The sequence below is a fragment of the Leptonychotes weddellii genome, chromosome 12 (genome assembly GCF_054177405.1).
Source record: "Leptonychotes weddellii isolate Sample4059 chromosome 12, ASM5417740v2, whole genome shotgun sequence".
In the NCBI taxonomy this organism is placed as follows: domain Eukaryota; kingdom Metazoa; phylum Chordata; class Mammalia; order Carnivora; family Phocidae; genus Leptonychotes; species Leptonychotes weddellii.
In genome coordinates, this window is record NC_138380.1 from 52,447,419 (window position 1) to 52,471,485 (window position 24,067).

Here is a 24,067-nt window from a genome sequence, read left to right on the forward strand (position 1 = left end):
GCAGCCATCAAAAGGAATGAGATCTTGCCATTTGCAGCGATGTGGATGGAACTGGAGGGTGTTATGCTGAGCAAAATAAGTTAATCAGAGAAAGACATGTATCATATGACCTCACTGATATGAGGAATTCTTAATCTCAGGAAACAAACTGAGGGCTGCTGGAGTGATGGGGGGTGGGAGGGATGGGGTGGCTGGGTGATAGACATTGGGGAGGGTATGTGCTATGGTGAGCGCTGTGAATTGTGTAAGACTGATGAATCACAGACCTGTACCTCTGAAACAAATAATACATTATATGTTAAAAAAGAAAAAAAGAGGAAGATAGCAGGAGGGGAGGAATGAAGGGGGGGGGAATCAGAGGGGGAGACAAACCATGAGAGACTATGGACTCTGAAAAACAAACTGAGGGTTCTAGAGGGGAGAAGGCTGGGGGAATGGGTTAGCCTGGTGATGGGTATTAAAGAGGGCACGTTCTGCATGGAGCACTGGGTGTTATACACAAAAAATGAATCATGGAACACTACATCAAAAACTAATGATGTAATGTATGGTGACTAACATAATGAAAAAAAAAGGACAGCTATATTCACAAATGTATTGGTGAACATGGGAAAATGGAACACTTATCCACTGCTAGTGGAATATAAAATGGTGCCATCAGTGCAGAAACCAGTACAGCGGTTCCTCAGTGAGTTAAAAAGTATTACCCTAGGGCTCAGAGGTTCTATTCCTAGGTGTATACATAAAATAATCTAAACAATAGGTATTATTATTATTCACAATAGCCAAAAGGTAGAAACAATAAAAAAGACTGCTGATGAATGGATAAACAAATTTTGATAAATACATACAATGGAGCATTACTCATCCATAAAAAGGAATGATACATATCATACCATGGATGAACCTAAAAAACACTATGCTAAGTGAAACATGCCAGACATGGGAGGCCAGATATTATATGATTCCATTTGTATGAAATATCTATAGTAGACACATCCATAGAGACAGAAAGATCAGTGACTACCAGGGGTTGTGGAGGGATGGGAGTAACTCTTCGATGGATGTGATGAAAATGTTCTGGAACTGAACAGTGGGGATGGTGAATGTACTAAAACATTGTGAATGTACTAAAAACTACAGAAGTGTACATTTTAAATGGTTAAAATGATAAATTTCATGTTAAGTGAATTTGAAAGAGGACTTCAACAACCTCCATTTTGACCTCAAACTTTCTAATTGATTAAGTTCTTCTTTCCAGCTGATCTCTTAACTCCAGCAAAAGACCCTTCGGGAGAAACATCCCCTGATGGGAACTGAAAATACTCCCTCAAGCAACAAGGACTGCCCTAAGTCAGCAAGACGCAGCATGACTGACCCCAAGACAATGATCGATCTGACCTTCACTGCCCACCTGCACGTACCCACCAACCATTGCCTCTCACTTCCCTCATATAAACCTACAAGTATTTTCAGCACCTTGGAGACAATCTTTGAGACATTAGTCCTCTGTCTTCCCGGTGCTGGCCTCACTGAAATAAATTCCTTTCTGGTTTCACCACACTGCTCTCTCTGCCTATGGATTTTGTCAGGGCTCAGTGTCTGAACCTGGTTTGTTTGGGACCCCCGGAGCCAGGTGCTGTGTACCCCTAAGACCCCTGTGCGCCGGCTACAGGTTTTACCCCAATAAACCAGTTTAGAAAGATATTTCACATGGCATGTTCATCTATTTGCCACATTTTGTAGATATTCACTTCAATTTACAGTTATACTAGAAGACACTCCAAATCCTGCTGTCGCTCCAAGTGACCCTGAGACTCAGGTTATTCCTTCGCTATCAAGGGTCCAGTCTAGGATATATAACATGGATGTCTCTGCATGATTTTTTTCTTTTTTTTTTTTTTTAATGGAAAAACGTTCCATGCTCATGGATTGGAAGAACAAATATTGTGAAGATGTCAATGCTACCTAGAGCCATCTACACATTCAATGCAATCCCCATCAAAATACCATCCACTTTTTTCAAAGAAATGGAACAAATAATCCTAAAATTTGTATGGAACCAGAAAAGACCCCGCATAGCCAGAGGAATGTTGAAAAAGAAAAGCAAAGCCGGCGGCATCACAATTCCGGACTTCCAGCTCTATTACAAAGCTGTCATCATCAAGACAGTATGGTACTGGCACAAAAACAGGCACATAGGTCAATGGAACAGAATAGAGAGCCCAGAAATGGACCCTCAACTCTATGGTCAACTAATTTTCGACAAAGCAGGAAAGAATATCCAATGGAAAAAAAGACAGTCTCTTCAACAAACGGTGTTGGGAAAACTGGACAGCCATATCTGCACGATTTCTCAGAGGCAGATCCAAGACTCCTTTCACACTGGCCTCTGTCATCAGCCTACTTGGTTGTGAACATATAGCTCATTTTGTAAAAAGGAGTCTAACACTAGTCAGTGGCATGAGTCCACATTCATCTGATCCTGGACGAGCCTCTGAGTGAGCAAAAAAAAGCTGTATGAAATTTAGGTTCACGCAGACCTTTTAGTTCACCATTTTAATATGAGAGCAAGACACGTTAAAATAAAAAGAAACTGTTTCAACAATGGAAGGAAAAGTAATTTTCCCTATACCCTTCTCAGTTCTTGACTGAGAACCTCCCCCCAACCCCTGCAACTAAAGACAGATTAATAGGAGAAAAACAGAAGTTTAATAACATGTATACATCCTTTCTTCAGCTAAAGACAAAAGAAAGATACTGAGCGGGGGGAGGCTAGTTATAGAAGGTTACCAGGAAAAGCACAGTAAACTAGAGTAAGGTTGTTATGCAGATTTAAGTTCTTGCCTTTTCCGTTGATAAGAGTCCCTAGAGATTTAGACTCTACCTGGTCTTCCTGGTACAGGGAGGCAGACATGCTCACAAATGGAGATTTCTCTTGTATATGTAAATATCTCTTACAAAGGCTAACATCTAGTTTTCATAGCTTCTCCCTTGTCTGCTCTTTCTTAAAAATAACCAGTCTAAAGTAATCCTTATGCCAAAAAGGCTTATTTCTGGGTGGCAAATTCTGCTTCTGTTTAATCCCTTGATAATAAGAGTCAGTCACTAAATAGATTAAGAAGGTAAAGGTAACATCATTAGGGAATCATTTCCTTAAAGGCAGTCACAGATACTTGAAAAGAATGTTATATGTCACCAAGCTCTTCAATAAAATTAAATTTCCCAAGTGAAGAAAATGACAGGTTGGCTTCCCTTGCTGAAAAAAAATACAGAAAGAAGACTAAAAAAATTGCATTTCTTGCCTCTCAACATATTCCTGAAGGGTTTCTCTAACCAGCAGATGGCGCTGCCAACATATGCTGAAATCAAAAAGCTGCTAATGGCCACTTCAATCTTCCTTATATAGGAAATTTGCAGTGATTTATTAATTTTTGTATCAATGTCATGCTTAGAATAAAGCTCAGTACTCATGGCATTAGTTGGTCACCTCCAAATTTCTGAAATCTTAAATTTAATTCAATTAACACATAGAAAAGACCTTTAAAACATTAGCATTCATAATATTAACTAACATGGACTAGGTATTACCTATGGAGTAAGAACTTTACTGGGTCATCACATAAGCTTCTTACTTAATCCTACTGTAGGGGCCGAGGGCAAGCTGCCCCAAAATGCACCACTTTGGCGTATTGATCATTTTAACTAAAAGTTACTCAAGAGACAGCCTGTGCAAGGACACTCAGACTCTCGTCTGTCCCCCCTGAAAGCAGGAAATCAATCTTCCATGTGAAAGGTACCCTCCCTGGATCAGGAGGTAGACATATTCTTATCACCAGATATAGGAAATTCAGGGCCAAGGAAGGCTATATAAACAACCCTTGTTACTTTTTACTAATTTACTACCCCAGTCTAAATTCTGTTGACCACACCTTACTGATGGAAGCTCCCAAAGTTTTGTCTTGTCAATTTCTCACAGATTTATTGTCTCTTTGTCTAAAAAGCATAAAACTGCCTGCCTTGGTCATTTTTTAAAAAAATATTTATTTGAGAGAGAGAACACGAGCAGGAGGGGCAGAGAGAATCCAAAGCAGACTCCGAGCCAAACCCTGAGCCTGACATGGGGCTCGATCTCATGACCCTGAACTCAGGACCAGTGTCGAAACCAAGAGTGGGAGGCTTAACCCACTGTGCCATCCAGGCGCCCCATGGTCATTTCTTTAGATCTCAATTTCATTACTGGACCCCTATGCCCACATAAAACTTTGTTTGTTTGTTTGTTTTTTCTATCTATCCATCTCATGTAAATTTAATTCTTAGTCCAGCTGGAAGACCTTGAAGGGTAGAGGAAGAATTTTTCCTTCCCTACACTAACTGAGTGAAAGGGTATTATTTCCATTTTAAAAGGAGAAAACTGAGGCACAGGTAGATTATATCCTTTGCCCAAGGCATACCTCTGTAAGATAGAATCTGGTTTCAAAATGACATCTATCCTCCAAAGCCCGTGTGGTTACCCACATTACCCTCATGGTATACCTTGCACTATAGTATTGCCAGCATTTTGGAAAAGATATTTCAAAGACAGACCAGAAGAATGCAGAGATAGATAATCTTTTTTTTTTTTTTAAAGATTTTATTTATTTATTTGAGAGATAGAGAATGAGAGAGAGCACATGAGAGGGGGGAGGGTCAGAGGGAGAAGCAGACTCCCTGCCGAGCAGGGAGCCCGATGCGGGACTCAATCCAGGGACTCCGGGATCATGACCTGAGCCGAAGGCAGTCGCTTAACCAACTGAGCCACCCAGGCGCCCAGAGATAGATAATCTTAAACCACTGAACATGCAGATGACTCACATCATTAAAAAAGCTAATTGGATTTCATTCCTAAATGCTGCTTGTTTCCAGAATTCATTCAAAACTCAATACAAGTTTGACCTTATTTCTGTTTTGAGAAAATTAAGAATGAAAAGTGATCCTACTGAATCAAATTGCTGGAACAAAGACCTTGAACTACATTAAAATAGACGACAACCTGAAACACAGAAATGAGACAAGCTTCACTTAATGTGTGAACGAAAAGCAGCTAAATTAATGAGACCATGCATCCAGAGCAAAGAAAGGAGAAAGAAGTATGTTGTTGGCACACTTAAAATTTGACCTTTTCATGATCAGATACTTTTGTGAACTGCTAAGGGGAAGAATCAGTGGTTTGTCTGATAGTTGTAACACTCTTCTGAGTAAAAAGTTAGGTACATGATGCAAAAAAAAAAAGAAAAAGCAAATAAGCACAGGAGTAAACATTCCAGGTTTTTCTAATAGACAAATCAGTCTAAAAAAATTGTTAGTCATCTTTGAAGTAAAGATAAATTGGGGACCTACAGTACGCAGCACTCCGTATTTCCATCCGGTCATTTAACGCCACATCTTGCGGGAGAAGGGACATTCCAGGGTCATGAACACGGTTTTAATAAATTTTCAAAAGTTTTCTTTCCAGGCCCCAAAGATGGATCCTAGTGAGCTAGACTGGACCTTGTCGTTTCTCTGGCATAAACAAAAACCAAATGACTCTCTTTACCAGAAGCTACACCTGAACATTTACCTTTTCAGGAGCAAATCAGGACACAGGATGAGAGAAACCTCTCTCAGGCTTTCCCAGGATAGGGAGGCTCTTCTACGCATGACAGATCACACAAATCGAATGGGAGGGACATGAGGACAAAAGCAACCTCAAGAGGCCCCAGCAGACAAAAGCACAGCTTCTAATTGATTCATTCCTCACTCTGGCCACTCCACCCAGCTCCTCAGTCCCTCAGCTTTCTTCTTCTTGAGACTATTCCTGGTATACTGACCAAGCAGAACTCCTGTCGAATCAAAAACACAACTTTATTTTGGCTTCCTGTCACACTTTAAAATGTCTTTAGTGGGGATAATCCTTGCTCCTGATCCACAGCAGGTCCAGTGCCTTTTCTGTTCACTCTGAGGTAATACACAATTCAATATACACTGGAAACTGCCAACTGACTAATTTCAAAAATAAAACTTTCAGTACAAAAAATGAAACAGAATTCCTTTGATTAACCACCAAAACCTCTCCCTTCCCCTGGTTTAATCTAGCTTCTGGTAAAGTCTAAGGTGGGGGGTGGGGTTGGGCACGGGGGGGGGCGGCACAGATGGATTCTTCTTTATTCCTCCCACTCGCCCATCTCTTCCTTTTGCCTTCTTCCCTATTTCCTAGCTACTTTGTTCTCCCTTCTGAGGGTGATGAGGGATGAGCATGGGGGGCCGGGGACAGGGGACTAGGTACAAGATGAACGATGGCAAAGTCTGGAAAATGGACGAGAAACCACTTCCCTGAAATGGTACTACTTTAAGCTGGCTTCCCATAGTCTGTGTCTGGAAGAAATGTCGGGCCCTCTTCCTGAAAGGACTCTTTTCTAAGCCCTTCAGAGTAGCTCATCATGGAGACTTCTTCCTCAAAATCCCTCTGACTGAGGCAGATGCTTCTCCATGCTCGGTAGCAACTCCTTCCTCGACACTGAAGTGTTGAAACTTTTCTCCCAGGATGTTTCTGTTTCTGTCCAGGCAGCTTTGCTGGATGCAAGTTGTCCCTGACAGTAGAGTCCACATGTAGACCACAGCCAACGCCTATGCATCTCATGTCCTTTCCAGTGAACCTTGCAGGGAGGCTGAGTAGTCTACTGCAGCAACAACTTTCTTGGTATCACCAGCACAGAGACCTCATCCACATATTTCATATTTGTGAGATACTAGGGTTCCAAAGTTGCAGACCAGGTTCCAGACCACTGTGTACCCATAGCATATAGTATATGTTAAAACACACATTTTAACACTTTCTGATGTGCTTCTGGAAATGCTTTAACCAGTTCTACAACTCCTCATAGTAAATAGTCATGACTTCCCAGAAATTGCTGGAGTAACATAGCGAAGACTGAAACCACTCTGGCTTTTGGGCTCGTGATTTTTATTTAGTTTGTGACATCCTGGGAGTACTAAAGTGAACATCTTAATTTCAGCTCAAATAATAATATTCCCCAAAGTTAACATCGTTAATACTCTGTGCTAGGTTATAGTACTGTTCATACATCTCCTTCTCCAATGATTTAGACACTAAATAATCAGAATATTAAAATAGGGACTTTGAGAATTGTTGTAGGTCAAGAGTATCTCTGGTGATCACAGAGGCCTTGAGATGCTAATGTAAATAGCAAAAGCTAATGAACATTTGAAAGTAGCTGAGCAGAACTAGGTACCCCAGTCCCCTTGATGAAGACAGTGCTCAGAGCTAGAGGGTTCCTCCCAATATCCAACATCTAAGTAGATATAGAGCAGGGTCTGCATGGGTAGGGGATGGAGGGGTGGTAGTGCTCGTTCAGTGTAATTTTACCAAACTGATGTTGAAGCAGAGTACTGAGTCAACTATACACAATGGCCAAGAGGCTCTGTTATCTGAGAGAAATGATTCCAGAGAAAACAGAAGGACAAAAGAAAGACTATGGTTTTGTTTTCTGCCAGTTTAGCAGTTAAGTCTTCATTTTCCATAGTCTCCCATCAGTAAAGTCAAATGACTTTGGACTTCAGATAAATCTCCTATCAAGAGGTAAATGGTGCCACTCTGATTTTACATTTGCCTCTCTGAGAAAATCTCATTGCCATCTTTCAGAAATTGACATCTGAAATATACTCGCTTTCTCCTCAAGTCAGAATTTGCCATGGTGATACCACCAATCCTTATTCATTTCCCAAATTTCCTTCTCAGTACTTAATAGCCACTCTAGATATTTTTACATCTTTCCTCTTTTTCCAGTTACACTTTTACTCTTGCATTTCAACCACTTCCCTATTCAGCTAACAGTGGATTCTATTCAGGAAACTAGTGTCGAGCTCTTAGGAGCAGATTACTCCTTGTTTTAACAGATAGCATTCCAAAAAAGAGAGTTAATAGCCCAGTAGGCTCCACACTGTCCCTCTCAAGCCTCTTTTGTTATGAGCCATGAAAACCAAATTGTCCTTTATAATATGCTCTCTCTCAAAGATGCACCTTTCCTCAACAATTCAATTCTGACTTTGAGTACTCACCACTTCACTCAGGGACATAACAACTTTATCGAGCCTCCATTCATACAACAGGAAGGTTGAGCTTTTCTTCTGAAAATCCGGTGTTTCCCTCATGTCTTTAGTTGGTTTTAAAAAAATACTCTATCTTGCTTCTTGTACCGTGCAAATACTGTGTGTTCAGCTTGAGTATCTTCCTCCTCCTTCCTTTTCTTTTTCCCATAGAACCTCTTTTAATTTTTAACTTTAGGTTTACAATCTGCCAAGTTTTTCTTTTACCTCTACTCCAAGTAGTATAAACATGCCTGGTATAAATGCCCTCAGTCTTTATCTGTTTACTGATCAGCTTCATTATCCATAAGTAGCTGGCCTATATTCTGAGTCCCTGAAATGACAATTATGAGCAAGTCTTCATAAATGTCCACTAAAGACCCCTGATCAGAACTGGAATCCTTGGATATCACATAGTCAAGCAGTTCAGATCACCACAACTTGGTTATATTTCTTCTCTTTGTCTCTATTCATACACAATTACAGAAATCAAAAATAATTAAGAAATAAATCAGAGCTGGGGTGCTTGAGTGGCTCATTCAGTTATGCATCTGCCTTCAGCTCAGGTCATGATCTCAGGGTCCTGGGATTGAGCCCTGTGTCAGGCTCTCTGCTCACGGTTAGTCTGCTTGTCCTCCCTCTGAGCTCTTGCGCGCTCTCTCTCAAAAAGAAATAAAAATCTTTAAAAAAGGAAAAAGAAAAGAAATCAGAGTTAATTTGACAGCCCATGGAAGAGGGGGGAAATAAGAAAATTATTTTTTCTTTGACTGCCTCTTTGGTCCTAGATGTTGGCAGGTGGTTATCAGTTGCATTGATATAAGGGAACCAAAGCTAAAGCTGAAACAGAACATTATTCTAGGTTAGCAAATCCTGCACAACCCACCAATCATGGCACCATCAATTCAAAGTCCAAAACTTAAATGTTTAAATGCTACCTGTTTTGAGATGAGCCTTTTCTGTCCCTGTCCCCCAAACATTTAACTAGCACCACTTTTCCACTAACAAGAATCAGGAATCAAAACGTTCTCCCTTGTCAAGCTTGTTCTTCTGTATGGAACGTTGACCTAAGAGTTCAGAATTAATGTTTTCATCAGTCCAAATTCACAAACTGTACCCAGCAATTACAACACTTGTAGGTTATGGTATTTACAGCAGAAGCTGCTTCTGATGCTGGAGTTCTAACCCCTAATGAGGGACTTTGCTTCTCAGATATGTGGATCTTGCCCATAGTAATGGCAATCTGTCAAACTATGTCAAAATTTACCCATGACTCTGTGGTGGAAAAAGCTAAGCTAAAGAGATTTCTGTAATGCTAAAACTTTCACCAACCTATTACCATCTGCACTGGTTTGTGAAGAAGATTCACCAAGGAGACACACCTGACAATGTACATTTCTGTGACTACAAGGCATTGAAGTCAAAGTCTTCTATAAAAAAGCCAGCTCTGGTGAGGTCTGTAAATGCATTGGTGCCTTGGCAATAGGCCTAGATAAGTCTTAACCAATGGCCTCTTGGCATCCGGACTCACATTCCTATCTTGGTCCTTAGCATTTTGCCACTGTATCAAAAAGAGTAAAAAAAAAAAAAAAAAAAAAAAAGATAAACCCAAGGAAAAATGCAATAAGGGAGAGAAAAGCTAAGCCAGTTATCATGATCTTCCTTGCTAAGGAAGAAAGCAGCACTTTGGGCTGTTTCACCTTGTCTGCTTCATGTGAACAGCAGGAGGGTGGTAACCAAACAGAGTGTACCATGAGGAAACAAAAACTTATACCCTTCAGGCTTCACAAAGAAATCCCCACACTTTTAGTACAATAGCCCAGTAATAATTTTGACTTTATCAGAAATCTACCTTGCCAAGAATAGAGTGAGTCAAAAAAATTTTTCAAACATCTAGAAGAAAGGGATCAGAGTTTATGGAGGCTAAGGAGATTGGAATTTGTGAGGTAGATACTGGCAAGAAGGGTAGAATATCCTAGCAACAGAGTAATTCAAGCTAAGTTCTGTTCTCACAATTGCATCCAACCAGACCAAAAAGATTTAGCAAATGCATGAAAAGCACCTACAGGAGTTTTGTTTTTTTTCTTAAATGTCTGCCAGCATTAGAAAATCACTTCTAGCAGAAAAAAGAATTGATAAACTAAGAACGATTTTATAAAGTAAGCTTTGTAATAACCTGAATAACCCTCATAGGAAAAAATCATGTCAGTATCACTTAGCCAAAAATGAGTATACCATGAGCATACCATCATAATACACCATGGTTTTAACCAACTAAAATATTTCAAAGATCTTCTTTCCTTATATATAAGAACAAAGCCACAGGCTCACATCTTTGAAGAAACTGATCACTGTCTAATAGTTGTCATCACAATTCTTAATACATACTAGAAAAATGTATGCACAAAACACATAGCATTGCTGAAGAGAAGAAAAACAAACGTGATGGAAATACATGTTAAGAGGTATCCAGTATAGATAACAAGAAACCTGTGAACCATGTTAGACATAGAACAAATGGAAGAAGCAAGTGGAACATAATGTGTGTGTTTTGACCAAGATTTATAAGGATGGGAAAAAACAAGAGCATCATTTGTGGATAAGGAGGGATAGGAGAGCAAAATAAACATTAAATATGCATTAGAAACAGAGATTCCACTTCTTTCCATAAAGAGTAGCTGTTACAAGATTCAACAAGACAAGTAGAAATTAAAGCAACGTGCTATGTGTTGAAAATGTATGTCGAAATAAAACACATGGCTATGATAAAACAAAAGTTAAGAGGCATGGTAGTAAATGGATGTAAGGCTCTTACATTCCACAGGAAGCAGAATATATGAAGGTACACGGTGATACGTTAGATAAACGTTGTGAACACTAGACCAAATATTAAAAACTAATCTAAAAGACAGATAGGGTTAATAAACCAACAGTAAATTCTCAACTGAAAAAGCAAAAGCAGAAAAAGAAACCAGTAACAGATGGGTCAAATGGATAACAAACAGTAAAATGGTAGATGTAAGCCCAGCCATATCAATAAACACATTAAATGCAAGTTGTCTAAACAATCCAATTAAAACGGAGGTCATCAGACTAGATTAAAAGAGCAAACACAACGATTTCTTCTCTCCAAGGAACCCACTTTAACTATAAATACTGGAGGTTTATAGTATAAAGATAGAAATAACATATACCATACAATACAAATCCTAAGAAAGAGGTGCTGTATTATTATCAGAAATAGTAGACTGCAGGACAAGGACCTTAATATAGGTAAAGAGAGACAACTCATAAAGATAAATGGTGGATTTGTCATAAAGTTGTAACTATCCTAAATGGATAGTTTATATTATATATATTATATAATAATGGAGTTTTATATCCATGAAACAAAAACTGACAGATTCAAAAGGCAAAGAGATAAATTCATGATTAGAGGGGGCATTTCTCTTGTAATGACTGATAGACAAGTAGGAAGAAAATTAATAAGGATATAGAAAATATGAACAACACTATCAACTACCTTGATCTAATTAATACTTACAGAACCCTCCACCCAGGAATAACAAAATATATGCACATGGAATATATACCAAAGTAAAGTGGATTACAGGCCTAAACCTAACAGCTAAAACTATATAATTTCTAGAATAAATACAGAAAAGATTTTTGTTTGTAAAACTGGAGTAAGCAAAGATTTCTTAGAATACAAAAAAACAAAAAAGTTAAAAATTAATGGGAATTCATAAAAATGAAAACTTCTTAGTAAGTCATAGGAAAATTAGAAAGCAAGCTACACATTGGAAGACCATATTCTGATTTAAAAAGTTGCATTCAGAATATACAACTACTCTTAACTCAGTAACAACCTAATTTTTTAAAAATGAAAATATATTGATAGACTTTTTACCAAAGAAGATACATAAATGACCAGTAAGTACATGAAAAAGTGCTCCATATCATTCATCATTAGAAAAATAACAAACCATAATGAGGTATCACTAAACATCCATGGAACGTCTTAAGTTAAAGATTCACAATAGTAAGTGTTGACAAGTGTGCGGAACAAATGATGGCAATGGAAATTAGAACAATTTTGGAAAACGGGTTGGTAGTTTCTTATTACACTAAATACACACTTACCATCTGACTCTGAAACAGGTATTTGTCCAAGAGACATGAAAACATATCCACACAAAGCCCGGTACTTGGCTACTAATCAGCAGCTTATTCATAATAACCCAAAGCTAGAAACAACCTTAATGTTCAACAATAGATGAGTAGGTAAACACACGGAAGTATATCCATTTGCATCCCATCCAAGTCATACTAATTTAGACCATCTCTCCCCTTGCTTCTCTCTGTGTGTTATACTGTGAAATCCATAAATGTATGATGGGATCAACCTTAAGAAGTGAAATTGTCAAGACTTTGGAACAAAAGTATACCAGTATCAATGAAATTTAGAGAAACAAACTAAGTGAAAGTGGGTAAAGAATGCTAAATGTTGGAATTAAAAGAAGCTAATTTTTTGTATAGTGAAAAATACAGTGAATTATGACATCAATAGGCTTCTGATGTTGGTAGACAAAGTCCCTAATCATGAAGATCATCATTAATTCTTGGAGTTATAGTGCCCAAGAATATGTTACTTTTAAAATGTTCATACTCTTAAAATTTTATGACACATCCATAATTTTGGCAGTGAACATAATTGTTGAAACAGCTTGGCAGAGGCAGACTGAGACATATATAGATACTTCACTCTTTCCTGTTATAAAAAATTAACAATTCTAAGGCATGCTAATATACAGATTAATATAACCTGGATAATTTAGTTGTAAGCAGATCATAATACAGATATGCAGAAGAACAGCTTCAGTAATTATAGCAGATTCAAAACAATACTAGAATCACTGGTCAGAGTTATGCCATACATCCAGTTCTTTTCAGTGAGAACAACCGAAAGAAAACAAAACTATCAATAAAATATCAAATCAGACTTGGACGACTACTGTGGGTTCATAATCTAAGCACTGCAAGTGATGCAGAGACCCCTTGAATGTGACAAGTGCCTGCTCTCGAGGCCCATACCCATCTAGTCTTCCCTCTCTGACAAATACAAATGTAACAGTTTGCATATAATGCAAGTTGGTATATTAGTTATCAGGTGGAACAAAGAAATCAGTGCTCAAGTCACCTTAAAATAGATTGTGTTTGTTTACAGTACTGAGAGCCCCACTTGTATCCCCAATATCATATCCTCCCCAGGATAACAAAAGTAATGTAGTTATGTCAAATACCAATCTGCCTTTCTTCATCTTTGCCAATGCATTAACCTCATAATGCCCAAAAAAATCTTGAGAGGAGGGTAATCAAGGCCTCCATCACAGCTTGAGGAAGAAAGAGGTTATAGAAATGCATAGACCAAGTTTCCCTCTGTATCTCTCACAGTTTTTTCCCAGGTGCAAGCTCCCCATCACTAAAATCACTCCTATGCAGTAGGGACCATAATCAAGAGGGAAGCCAGACTACATTTTGGTGCTTGTTTTTGGACTCTAAACCAGAGATCTCGTGGGCCCTTGGTAAGTCAAGTTATATACACATGAAGCTGATATTCAACCAGATACTGCCATCCCAGCTGTTAATATGTTCAATTACATCATGAGTTTGATAAAAAGCTGCAGAAACTGCTCACCGTCAGTCCCAGCACACACACAAATGGAACACTCCTTTCTCCCCTAGATTCCCCAGACACCACCAGAGTCAGCATCCATTTGATGCATCAGTACCTACAGCATATCAGTTGTTAATACTCTGAATCTATTCCAACAGTGTTTGCCAATGCATACACATGGAAAGATGAATTCAATACATCTCTTGGGAGTATGGACTTTTCGATTTACTGTGTTGCCTAACAATAAAGGGAAACATTAGATGGGCTCCATTCTCTCCGTTTGTAAATAATTTACTTAAATAAACAAATGTGAATGTACCCGATAACTGTATACGTAATACACAAATGTCAGTGATGTGGAAGAAAGAAAAAAAAAACACTCCCTTCCAAGTAAGAAATAAATTTTTAATTTAAGGTCACTGAATCTCTTGGTTCATAATATCATTATCAAGCAAAAGAACTTTTGAAGCACTTGATAAGGTACATAATCAAAATATATTTAAAGGAAGATTTAAAGTTTAAGCTTTAAGCTCAATTTGAAGAACTAGACTCATAGTTGGCCTCTGAAATTCTTATTCATAATCTATTAGTATTATACTGCTTTGAAAATCCTGGGGATCCTCTAACCATCAGTTTTATCATCTATGAGGGGAAGAAATAGCAAGACATGCAAAGTAGTTAGTATTTCTAATCAGCTTTAGGAAAAGGGATGTTGTTACATATAATAAGATGTTCTCTTTTTTTGCCATGGCAATTTGAATAAGCCAATCTTGATGTCATAGGTTCTTCTCCAGATACTTCATACCACAATCTAAACGTGTATCTTTCTCCCTCCATGTTCAAGTTCCACTTCACGGCTCATTGCTTGCTCTGCTTTCCCTTGATTGCAGTGACATCTAATGTCAGAACCAGAGAATATCTTCAGCTCAGCCCTGGTGGAGCTTCCCAACCAACTGGGCGGTTCAGGTTATAACCTCACCGTCTCAGCAGGACAGAGTTCACAAAAATAACTTGTTGGCCATGAGAAACCTCCCTAAAACACAGTTAAATTTGTTTAAAATAAAAATGGAATTAGTACTTGAAACCCTTTAAATTATAATTTTTCAAAACAGGCTGCTTCTTGAGAGAAGTCTCCCCTTTAAAAATGATGTATTTTTGGAAAATATCTAATACATCACATCCATCTGTCCTGTTGATAAAGAGTTTTCTTAGTTTCTGGATTTAGTGGGCTCATTCAAATAATAGTTGTAGTAATAAATAAGGGAACTGAGATCGGGTTTTCATCAAACGTTATTTTTATATGCATTTATCATCTCTTCCAAAAAAGAGAACAACTTGACCTTTGTATTCTCTATCTCACTTCCATTAACTATAAGAGAGCCTGGTTCAGAGTAGAACATGTCTGGGAAGGTAGAGTTCACTTCCTGTCACTTTTCAGGTCCTCACTCATTTAATCCTCACACCAAGTTTGTAAGATGAACATAATCATCATTTCTATTTATATTAATGACTTGCCTTGGGTTGCAGGGGCTACTAATGAGGTATTTGAACACAGACATCCGGAGCTTGGAGCAGGAAAATGGGAGGGTGAATGCAGAGGGCAAATGGCCCCAGATCATTGTTTCTCAAATGACTCCTGTAAGTAATAAGCTGTCAGATAATTGTTAAGGCAATGATGAAAATGTTAGATGAGGCGTGATGAAATACATGATTAAGATCCCTGGTCCCATTGTGAAGAATAATGGTAAAAATGAAAGTCCCCCATTCATGTTTTTGTTTTCCCTCCAATCAGCACTGGAAACTCAGGTCCCCAAACTGACCCATCATAGGCCTGCTCTTCCAGATGTTAGAACCTGTCTATTCCTCTTCCCTAGGTCCTCCACTCTTATGCACTATGTGTGAGGTCTCCCTTAGTGGAGAAGACACAAAATCTGGGTTCAAAAACCTAAGTCTGAGCCACTTACTGTGAGATTGGCCAAGTCACTGAACACATTTAGGCTCAATTTAAGGTGGGGTCAATGGCAACTTTCAAGTCAAGATGCCAAGTGGAGTCCACGTTCTTCCAAACTCTTCTCTGAGTATTATAGGGGGAAAAATTATACCTTCTTGGTAACTACAGATAGGTGTAGTTAGCCAAACTGAAAAATCAAGTACAGGCAAGGCCAGAGTGAAAGAAGGACTGATACGCCCATAATCTAATACGTATCAAGGTGTGCCTTCAGGGGTGAAAATGAAAGGAACCCCCATCCAGCAGGTTTGCAGTGGGTCCTGAAAATAAGGCTTAGTTATGGAATGGTAGGTGGGAGTAAATTTAAATTCTGCTGGAGTTTCCAGGAAGTGCAATAAAACTTGGAGACTTCATAGTGGGAAGTCACAAAGACACCCACAGTATAAATCTGGGAAAGATGTTGGCTTAAGAAACTGAGGTCACTCTGAAGGTTTAATATCTGGCTCGATATACCTCTACAAAGGTATCTTACCTCATATATATGAAAACAAGATCTGCAGTCATAAAGAGAACAATTTCAAAACAGTAAAGAGGTTTATAATTGAAAAGTAGGACAGCTAACTTTTTTTACTGTAATGGAAATAGTGAATGATAAATTCAATACTACAAAAATCACATCACAAAATAAATGAGAAATTCTCTGAGTAAAAGGCTAAAGAGATAATAATTACAAAGGAAACATAGATAATAGTGTCAGAAATCCAATATATATAAAACAAGTTTTCAAGAAAGAAATAGTTTAACAGAATGAAAATCAATAACCAGCTACATAGTACAAAAAAAAAAACAAACCCTTCTATGGATAAGAACACAGCCTTGGGTATTTACATTAGACAAATTCTTAGCCTTTTAGGCAAAATTATACTTGATAGTATCTTAAGTATTTTTTTATCATGAGAGTCAGATTCGGGGTGCCTGGGTGGCTCAGTCTGTTAAGCATCTGCCTTTGGCTCAGGTCATAATCCCAGGGTCCTGGGATCGAGCCCCATGTTGGGATTCCTGCTCAGCGGGAGTCTGCTTCTCCCTCTCCCCCTGCTCTTGTGTTCTCTCTCACTCTCTCTCTCTCCCCTTCTCCCTCTCAAATAACTAAAATCTTAAAAAAAAAAAAAAAAGAGCCAGATTCATCTCAAGTCTTCCTTCTACACTAAACAGTTAGATGATACTGTATACTAACAAATACAACCAGAAATCACTGAACCAGGAATAATTCAACATCCAAGCAAGCCCTCATTTTCATGAGAGGAACATAGAGACATTTTAGACTTACGCAGATCAAGAAATACAACACAAGTACTTTTGCTCAAAAATTTCACAAACCAAAACAAAATTCCAGTGAAAAAAACATGACATAGAGAAGTAGCAATGAGAAATGAAACCAATGAAACTAAATGTCAAAAAACATTGAAAAATTTATTATGAGACAAGCAGATCCTAATTTTTTTTTAGATTATTTATTTATTTATTTGACAGAGAGAGAGAGAGAGCGCGCACAAGCAGGGGGAGTGGCAGACAGAGGGAGAAGCAGGCTCCCCGCGGAGAAAGGAGCCCAATGCGGGGCTTGATCCCAGGACCCTGGGAGATGCAGGATCAATCTCAGATCTCTGGGATCATGACCTGAGCCAAAGGCAGACGCTTAACCAACTGAGTCACCCAGGCATCCCGCAAATACTAAATTTTTTTTAAAGGTTCCATTTATTTATTTGACAGAGAGAACGGGAGAGCACAAGCAGGGGGAACAGTAGAGGGAGAGGGAGAAGCAAGCTCCCTGCCATACAGGGAGCCCGACGCGGGACTCAATCCCAGGACGCTGGGATCATGACCTGAGCCGAAGGCAGACGCTTAACCCAGACACCCCGCAAATACTAAATTTTATCAATTAGAACATTATTGACTAAAAGTGACAGAAAACTGACTCTATTGGTTTAAACAATAGGAATTTTTTTTTTTTTAATTGAGTAAGCCCTAAATCATGATGGTTGTAAGACTGGTCAAAGCAATGACTCTGATATTTAAACACACACACACACACACAGTCACACACACACATACACACACATACACAGATTCTTTTCATCTATCAAGCTCCTTAAAGTACATCAACTTTGTGTTTCTTAACCTCCCTCATGCTGTCAAGGTGACCATCATAGTTTCATGCGTTACATCTGAACATGATCATAAATGATGGCAAAGGGGGCCGGTTTTTTCATATTTACTGATTTTCATTAATGAGGAAAAAAAACCTTAGATTCCCTCTCCTATTTCTTTGGCCAGAATCAATCACATGTTCATACTTAAACTGGGATTGACTGGTTTGGAATGGGATCACCATACTGGGTTAAAATAGACCAGGGGTTCTCAACCTCAGCACTGCTGACATTTGGGGCTAGATAATTCTTTGCTGTGGGAGCTGTCCTGTGCATGGTAGGACATTTAAAATCAACTCTGGCCTCTACACCTGGGTACCAGTAGCATCCTCTCCAGTTGTGACAATTTAAAGTGTCTCTAGACATTGCCAAATGTCTCTGCTTGAAAGGCACTGCAATAGACTAATCAAGATTTCCCTCTGGGACTAACTATGTGGCCGACCTCCTCTAAATATAGAACAGCACAGGGAAAAAAAAAGGAGTACCTGCACTAAATCAGTGTCTTTCAAAAAAAAAAGGCCTGTATGAAAGAAAAATAATCTTAAGCGAGCAACCCACAGTATATAGTCGAGTAATTCTCTAAAAGAGCATATACAGCAAATGTAAAATATGCAATTAAAATCTTGTATTATCTTCAACTCAACAGAGGGAAGATGAATGAAGATCTTTAGCAGGACTGAGGACTCTTAGTGTATATTGTTCACTTATGAAGCACACAAAATATCAGTCCATACATAGAAGAATGATAAAACACAATTTAATGGTCTTGGAGAAGTAGCTCTTTCAACATTAATTTTCATTGTGAATTTGTATGTAATATTTTGCCCCTAAGAATATTGCCCAAGTATTACATTTAGCTGTATGAAGTGGAGGACCAGCTGGAAGAGCTGTATTCTCTTTCAGGGAACTCTCCTCTTTGAATATTTTTTAGAGTTATCAAAATAAAATGATTGCCTGCACAAAGATGTACAATTCCCCTAAAAACATAATATATTCTGTATCGTGGTACTTTCACATTAGCTTATGAATATAATTTAGTTTTGGCAGACACAATCCTAAGTTTTAAAACTCAAATTTATCTCATTATAAACATTATATTTGCCATCTTAAGATTCCTCATCTTCTAAACTCATGATAAGGCCATATCCACACTCTCGCCAGCTCTTAGATGGAGCCAACTGTCCCACACATCATCCAAGAGCCCTGCCCCTGTTTGCTCCCCAGACCCACTGCTTACTTCTCTCCTCCCTCAGGTTCTGTGACTAGTTGGTTCTGCTTTCTTTTTCCCACTTGATCTGGTCTTTATCCATTTGAAAACTAGTTTGGGAGCCATCTGCACACCTGTCAGGGCTACCTCCCCAAACTAGATCTGGGGAAACTGAGCGACCAAACTCAGTCCCTGATCTCTATGGGAGGAAAAATGCTCTGCCTATTCAAGGCATAGGAACATTTTTATGGATAAAAGTAAAATCCAAAAGCTATATGCACAATTCTAATTTTAGTAGCCCTAGGGCAAACCAAAGAATAAATCTCATTTATATCCATATTGTGAAAAAACCAATTGTTTACCAAGTGTTTAGCTGTAGTGTCCTAAAGGTTTAGGAACTTGAGATGCTTCAAGGAAATGAAAGGGATATTATTTTGCAATGGGAAATGTCATCATTCTTGACATGACAAGAATCTGTAGTTTGCAGATGCTTAACATGAGCAGTTTATAAAAATACCATGCTTTTAAAATGTTCAGTATAAAATAACACTGCTCCATAACAAATGGTGGAGACATCTATTCCTTTAAACCAAAGAATCTTTTTTTTTCCAGAAAACACTATTTTTAAAGTATCTGTCTCTACAGGATTTAGAAAATAAAGACAGATAAACAGTCTCTATAGGGTATTTTTTTTTCTTTCATTTAGTGAATAGCTGCATAAATACCTTATCTGATATAGCACAATATTCAATAATATTAAATGAAAAGGGACGTTCAGAAGTATTGATAGAATGGCATCATTTGTGTTAATATAAAAATTTAATAAGTAGGTTTATATAGAAAACCTTAAAGACTGTACCAAAAAACTACTAGAACTGATAAATGAATTAAGGTTGCAGAATACAAATCAATATACAGAAATTCATTGCATTTCTATACACTAATAATGAGGCAGCAGAAAGAGAAATTAAGAAAAAATCCCATTTATAATTATACCAAAAATAATACTTAGAATAAACTTAACTAAGGAGGTGAAAGACCTATATTCTGAAAACTATAAAACACTGATGGAAGAAATTGAAGATGACATGAGCAAATAGAAGGATATTCCATGCTCATGGATTGAAAGAATATTGTTCACCGTAGCACATAGTGAACAGTGAATTGTGTAAGACTGTTGAATCAGACCTGTACCTCTGAAACAGATAATACATTATATGTTTAAAAAAAAAAGAAGAAGAAGAAGAAGAAGATAGCAGGAAGGAAAGAATGAAGGGGGAGGAAACTGGAGTGGGAGATGAACTATGAGAGACTATGGACTCTGAGAAACAAACTGAGGGTTCTAGAGGGGAGGGGAGTGGGGGGATGGGTTAGCCTGGTGATGGGTATTAAAGAGGGCACGTTCTGCATGGAGCACTGGGTGTTATATGCAAACAATGAATTGTGGAACACTACATCAAGAACTAATGATGTAATGTATAGTGATTAACATAACATAATAAAAAAATAAAATAAACAAATCAATCTAAAAAAAAAGAAAGAATATTGTTAAAATGTTCATACTTCCCAAAGCAATCTATAAATTTAATGCAATCCCTATCGAAATAGGAAGAGCACTTCTCACAGGACTAGAACAAACAATCCTAAAATGTATTTGGAACCACACAAGACCCCAAATAGCCAAAGCAATCTTGAAAAAAGAACAAAACTGGAGCCATCACAATACCAGATTTTAAAGCTGTAGTAATCAAAACAGTATATTACCGGCACAAAAATAGACACATCGATCAATGGAAGAGAACAGAGAGTCCAGAAATAAACCTACAATTATGTCGTCAATTAACCTTCGACAAAGAAGGAAAGAATATGCAATGCTAAAAACAGTCTCTTTAATAAATGGTGCTGGGAAAATTGGACCAGCAACATGCAAAAGAATAAAGCTGGACCACTTTCTTATACCATACACAAAAATAAACTCAAAATGGATTAAGGACCTAAATATGAGACCTGACACCATAAAAATTCCAGAAGAGAGCACCGCAGTAATTTTTCAGACATTGGCCATGGCAACATATTTCTGGATATGTCTACTGAGGCAAGGGAAACAAAAACAACTGTTGGGGCTACATCAAAATAAAAAGCTTCTTCACAGCAAAGGAAACAATAAACAAACTAAAAGGAAACCTATGGAATGGGAGAAAATATTCACAATGACATATCTGACAAAGGGTTAGTATCCTAAATATATAAGGAACTTCTACAACTCAACACCAGGAAGACGAATAATCCAATTAAAAATGGGCAGAAGACATGAACAGACATTTGTCCAAAGAAGATATCCACGTGGCCAAGAGACACATGAAAAGATGCTCAGTGTCACTCATCACAGGGAAATGCAAATCAAAACCACAATGAGATATTGATAGATGAATGGATAAAGATGTGGTATATACACACACACATACACACACACACACACAATAGAATGTTATTCAGTCATAAGAAAGAAATCTTGTCATTTGCAACAACATGGATAAATCTAGAGGGTATGCATGCTAAGTGAGATAAGTTAGATAAAAACAAATACCATTTGATTTCACTCATTATGTGGAATTTAAGAAACAAAACAAATGAACAAAGAAAAAAAAGAGAGAGAAACTAAAAAATAGACTGTAGAGAAAAGACTGATGGTTACCAGAGAGGAGGTGAGGGGGATGGGTGAAATAGGCAATGGGGATTAAAGAGTACATTTATCATGATGAGCACTGAATAACGTATAGAATTACACAATCACTATATGGTACATCTGAAACTAATTTAACACTGCATGTTAACTATATTGGAATTAAAATTTAAAAAATAAAAACAAAACAACAAACAAATATAATAGGTAGGTATATACAGAGATGATTGATGGATATAAATGGATAAGGACATGCTTCAATATAGAGAAAGTATTTCTGGAAGAAAGCCCAATAAGTTGGTAAAAACTATTGCGCCTAGGAAAGGGACCCATACACTGGAAGAGAGGAGGCAGACCTATGTTCCCCTGCTGACCTTTCATACTATTTATTTTTTTTCTCAGTGAGAGACTGACAAATTGAAACAGACAGTCAGATGGATACATGCATACAAATATATACTCACACTCTAAATGGATAGGTAATCCTAACCCTAAACTCAATTTATGATTTATGGGACCAAATAATCTTATAAAAATATGGTCACTGCCCTTGAAAGAATGAACCCTAAAGTGGTACTATCTTGATTTATTGAAATCTTTCTTTAATTGGATAAATTTATATTATGTTTCCAAATCTAATGAAAAAGAAAGAACCTACAATTTTGTAGCTTGGAAATTTCATGAAACATTTTAAATAATTATAAAAAGAAACAAGTTATTTTGCATGTTTCACTGTATAAAATTTCTGAAGAAGTGACTCTAAACAAAGACAAAAATAAAGTATGAGATAATTTCTCAATAAGAATGACTTTAAGATTAAAAAGATAATCCTCCATTGAAACAGAAAATTTCTTTAATTTATCAGATAACCAAGCACCTACAGAAAGCATTTTCTTAATTAAAAATAGTAGTCTATAGAGAAATGCCAATTAAAGCTGATGAACATTCCAAATATATTAATCACAAGGAAAACTTTGAAGATAATTGCAGACATTTTTATGAGAAAAAAAATAAGATCACATTGAAAAATAAATTCTGATAATATCAGAAAAATCTTTAGAAAAATACCAGGTACCTGGTAGAAAAGAAAAGTACTATTAAGAAACTGATGAATATTTGGGCACCTGGCTGGATCAGTCAGTAGAGCATGCGACTCGATCTCAGGGTTGTGAGTTCAAGCCCCACAGTGGGTGTGGAGTCTACTACTACTACTACTACTAATAATAATAATAATAATAATGTTAGCATATACAAGGAATAATTTTAAAAATTTTGTTATAATGTACTTGAATATTTTTTAAAGAATTTTACTTTTGAGAATAATCATTAATTGAATGATTTCTGATGTGTTATACAATAAAACCAAATTGGGCTGACAAACATTTTAAATTATACAATTCCAATGACTTATTACTTCCTTTTACTGTCAAAGTTGTCCTTGTTTAGAGAATGTATTATGTGGTCACCCTAGTGGGTGAGAACCAATGATGTTCATCAGCTCAGATAACACGGGACCTGACCTCACTACCCCTTCAGATACTTGACTTCCTCTTTCTTATCATCTCAGTATCTTTTAAGATAGAGAACATGTGAGGAGTTTAACAGGGATGTCAAAATATTTTGAGGTTTTTTTTTCATAAATCACCAGCTGTCAAGAATAAGGTTCCTCTGTAGGAAGCAAATTTAGGGATCACTGCCCAGCTGTTCCTTTGCTTTGTAAATGCTAGATTTAAAACTAAAATTGGAAGTCAAGTTTCTTCACCTTCAACAGGAAGGATTCTATTTGAATACCATGTTCCAAGAAAGATTCCCTTTGAGAATCCCATCATGTAAGGAAGAAAGCACTTTTTTTTTTTTAAGATTTTATTTATTTATTTGACAGAGAGAGACACAGCAAGAAAGAGAACACAAGCAGGGGGAGGGGGAGAGGGAGAAGCAGGCTTCCCACCAAGCAGGGAGCCTGATGTGGGGCTCAATCCCAGGACCCTGAGATCATGACCTGAGCCAGGAGCCCAATGTGGGGCTCGATCCCAGGGCCCAGAGATCATGACCTGAGCTGAAGGCAGATGCTTAATGACTGAGCCACCCAGCTCCCCAGGAAGAAAACACTTTTAACGAAATACACAAACCAGTGGAATCATAAAAGAATAATACAACCCGGCTGCATGGGGTTTCTTTTAGGACCACAAGGAAGGTTCAGTTAGGAAAACAATATATTTACTATAAA